The following is a 4700-nucleotide window of genomic DNA, read 5'->3' on the forward strand; positions in this document are numbered from 1 at the left end:
CATTTGATATTATAAACAATACTCTGGGGAACGCTCAGTGTGTTTTCTGGAACTTCAGCCTCTCAGTGGTTCTCGGGGATGGGACAATGGGGGCTGCGTGTTGGTATCCAGCAACACCAACGTCACCTGCAACTGCAACCACCTGACCTCGTTCTCTATCCTTATGTCACCTAACACCATATTGACATTGTGTTGGATTACATTACCTACATTGGAGTTGGCATATCTATGGCTTCCTTGGTCATATGCCTCATTATTGAAGCTATCGTCTGGAGAAAAATAAGAAGGAACACCATCTTACTGCGTCATGTTTCCATTGTTAACATCGCTGTGTCTCTCCTGATTGCTGACATCTGGTTCATTATTGGGCGCCATCTCAGATGCAAAGACAATAAACCAACCAGCATGCACTGCGGCACATTTTTTATCCATTTTTTCTACCTTGCCCTGTTCTTCTGGATGTTAGCCTCAGCTCTGCGTTGTTCTACCGCACAGTCAGTGTCTTCGACGGGGGTTTGTCTAAAACATCTATGTTGGCTATTGGATTCTCTCTAGGCTACGGGGGCCCCTCATCATCGCAGTCATAACTATAGCTGCCACTGCACCCCAAAAAGCGTACATCCGAGACGCTGGGGTCTGCTGGCTCAACTGGGATAAATTCAAAGCTCTACTGGCATTTGTGATCCCTGCACTGACAATAGTGGTGATAAACCTGTTAATCCTGCTTGTTGTGATTTACAAAATGTTGAGAAGAAGGGTAGGAGACTCTGCACAAGCAGCTGAAAGACTGTTATGGTGACTATTGCAAGGAGTTTGGCTGTCCTCACACCATTTTTTGGATTAACTTGGGGTCTGGGAGCCGGAACCCTCGCCGACCCAACAAATAGAGGAATCCGTATTATATTTGCATTGTTCAATTCACTGCAGGTACAAATACAGTAGTTGATGACCTATATATTATTGTATACTGTGATACCTAAAATATTGTACATATTCTGAATTAGTCAATATGTCATCTTAGCTGATGCTACTCTGTCTTTCTTTTAAGGGTTTCTTCATATTGGTGTTTGGAACTCTGCTGGACAAAAAGGTGTGTGTCTCAATATTTTTTTTAACTATACAACTGCTCACTTAATTCAATGGAAACCCCACTCTAAAGTAGAATTCAGTTTTTTTAATTTGTTAATATTGTATTGCCAATGTCTAATATATGAATTAAATTGGCTGCTGTGCAGCAGACAAGATGAAACTCCAAAGACACTGAATGATAGAACAGATTTTTGGAAATTGTTATAGCTTGATTTAATAGATATTGGTTAAAGATACATTATCATAACTGAATATCTCAAACAAAACTTCTATAAATAGAGTTACGTAGTGTTGAAAAAAGAACTGCATTTTAAAACAAAAACGTGCAAATTTGGATATGTTTTACAGGCACTATTAGGAAAGGGACATATGATTCATGAAGTCCAGTCTGAATAATCCATCCAGTTGATGACACAAGACATTCTCTGACTCAATAGTGGAATTACAGTGTTCATGTTACGAATTAATCTGCCAGAAATGTGTGCTTGCACATATTTGATTAGCCATCACAGTGCTTCTAACTGCTCATTAAATGAATCTACTGACAAGCATGAACTTTAACATTACTACTCTTTAAAGAGGTGTTATTTTCCCTCTCCTTTATTGAGATATATATTTTTTGTGCATTAAACAGGTTTGCAAAGTGAAAAAGCCCAAAGTCCAGCCCAAAGGGAGTTCCCATCTCCCACAGAAAGCTCTGCTCTGAACTGCTTGAAAACAGCTGGTTTGTAGTCCAGCCCTTCACTTCCTTTACTTGTGACGTCACAATGAAAACGCGTCATAAAGCTGTTTGTAGATTTCGAATATTGACAGTTTTACGAGAAGTGATGGCGGAACAAAAAGTGCTTGAATATTTTCGGAGTTGAGGAGCTCCGCAATTGGCTGCGGGGGAAGCCTGTACCAATCCACAGGAGGAGCTTGCGAGGCCGGCCAGCCGCCCGCTCACAGAGCCCTCTGCTCCCGCCGTCACACAGACCGCTGCAGCAACAACGGCAGAGGAAAACACAGCTGGAAGGTTTCATACTTATCTGTCTTTACATTCTGAGGAATGTTGAAACGTTTTAACTTAAAAAAGAGACAGCTGTGTGGATCGCTGGTGTGTCACATTGAACATTGCGTCGCGGCAGTTGTGTGTGGCGTCATACTATCTCTGGGTACTACCTGCAATGGAAAACGGAGCAGGGCCGAGTAGAGTCGAGTCTATTGATTTGCGCTATGGTAGCATTTTTCGGCAAGGCAGCATAGATCGTCAGAACACCGGCAACAGTTCAACATTTGGTCCTAAAAGACGATGCAACTCCGATTCTGTTTGGGCCTTGAAATTCACAATCACAACCTCTAAGTATGCTTTATTGGTTGTGAATTATATTTAAAATAAACACGGCAATTTAACTTCAGACTGTTCAAGTGCGGAGTTGTTGTAAACGTTGGCTAACACAGCTAAAGTTATAACTATAATGCTAATGTTACACCTGATGTGAAAGCTACTGAGCAAACGTTCAAATTGTTTGGCCAATTTTTATGTAAAATTGAGTTGAAATATGATGATTTTTGTAGTGGTTTATGGTAAGATGTGGAACAATGATGTTGTGTGGTTGTGGACAGTCTGAAGCGGCTTTGATTTGGATCACACTACCTTGTTTCTTACGACCCACCCTTCTCTGCTTCTGATTGGCTAGTAGTCCTTACCTGGTAACTGTGCATGTGCAACTCCCAACAAAGATTTTGTACAAGTAAGATGCATCACTCTGTAGCTCAAGAGCGGAGCGTACAACACACAGGGTGAAAAGAGGAGCTGCAGCAATGTGCAGTATGAGAAAAATAAAAATTAAACCATGTAAACCTGTTCTGGTACAACCCCTAATTAAGATTTGGAACCTGAAAATGAGCATAATACCACCTCTTTAACATTACACAAGTCCACTTAATCAAGTCAAACAACACCTTTTAGTCATGGTAGTGGTCGTGGTTTACATTAGTATTGTCAGGCTCTGTCCTTTTCCATCCGTCCGTGAGCTACTGTAATCAAAGCAAATTGATGGTAGTCATGATTTCTTATATCGAGAACACGGGTAACACTCTCCATGCCTTTGAACTATATAACATCATACTTGTTGATCCTCTAAAAATGTATTCATTTTTTTAAAGAAACTTGTTTGATTTAAAGCTCATTTTTGAGAATTAACGTTTCAGGTGCGGTCAGAATTAGGGTCAGAAATGTCCGGAAGTGGAACACAGGTAAGGACAGTTGTCTTAATCAATACATTTTCCTGCTTGCAGATTCAAACATTGTAGTGATACATTTTTTTCTTTCTTGTTATAGAGCACCAGCGCTGGAAACTCATCAAGTGTATTTACCCTTTTCCAGAAAGCTAAAGCTTCCAGACAAAACCTTAAAAGCTAAACTTCTAAATGCTAGAGTAGCGGTTTTATTAACTGCTAGCGCCTTATGGTAGTCATGTCATATGTAATTTTGGCCACATACTTTGGTCTAAAAATCTCAACAACTATTACACACATTGCCATAACATTTGTATAGACAGTTATGTTTCCTACACTATAAAAATGCCATAAAAAACAGAATAATGCTTTTGTTAAAAACATTAACCATAAAATAAAGATTGTATTCTGTAAAGTCATATTATGAGAAATTATAGTTTTTGAACAGGATTATTCCATTGCTTAACTTCCTTGAATGTTAAATTACATTGAATTCTATGTAAAAAGATAAAACAACTAACATCATGTCATTGAGTATAAAATTAAGACAACTTTTTAAGTTTTTTTTACACTGAAACTTCAAAGTTAAAGTGAAACTTCAAATAAATGTAAAAAAAAAAAAAAAGGACCAATTGTAAAAAAAAAAAAAAAAGACAAAGAAGAACACTTATCCTAAAATGTTTATTTTACAAATAACATTATTTAAAATACAGATATTAACCGCACCTTTTCTGCATTTAAAGTCCAACTGCAGTAGAATGAAAAATAAATGTTTAAATTACATAATTAAATGAAGTCTGCTGTTTTCAAACAGTATTCTTTGGTAAATTCATAAGATTATAAAATTCTCCCACAAGAGCTCCCTGTCAAAGTACTGATTTCTGGATGTAAAACATAAAAATCACACAAAATTACCTTCAAATAAAGTATCTTGAAAGCTTTAGGCCTATATTTTATGGAATTATCCGATCTATTTACAGGAAATTCCTGTCATTACTTTATATAAACATTATTTTATAGTAATTAAAATCAACTATCCAATATATCTACTCACTTTTCCCATTGATGTATGGAGCTTTCTTTGTATCAACATTGTTTATAGCAGGAACTAACCAATATATCTAAATTATTTTAGCATTATTTTACGGGGTATACTTTACATCAACATTGTGTCTATTGTTAGATCCTGAGTTACCCCTGTTCAGGAGGTACTGGACCATCTCTCCGTCTTAAAGGGTCCGATCCTGTAGGCCTATGGCTATCACACAGTGAGCCATTGTTTGTACATTTGTCCCTTGAGACATGATTGTTAGAGCGCTGGGATCTCAACCTATTTGACACTATGTAATTAAAAATAGATTACATTCTTTTCCCAATAATGTATGGTATTT

General features: G+C 37.6%; 1 pseudogene; it reads left to right on the forward strand.

The window, feature by feature from the left end:
• The first annotated feature begins 58 nt into the window (after window positions 1–58).
• On the forward strand, window positions 59–4204 carry LOC119884378 (annotated as a pseudogene).
• Window positions 4205–4700: the final 496 nt, after the last annotated feature.

The sequence above is a fragment of the Micropterus salmoides genome, unplaced genomic scaffold (genome assembly GCF_014851395.1).
Source record: "Micropterus salmoides isolate LMB-PRFRI ecotype aquatic unplaced genomic scaffold, ASM1485139v1 Ms_hic_scaffold_3402, whole genome shotgun sequence".
In the NCBI taxonomy this organism is placed as follows: domain Eukaryota; kingdom Metazoa; phylum Chordata; class Actinopteri; order Centrarchiformes; family Centrarchidae; genus Micropterus; species Micropterus salmoides.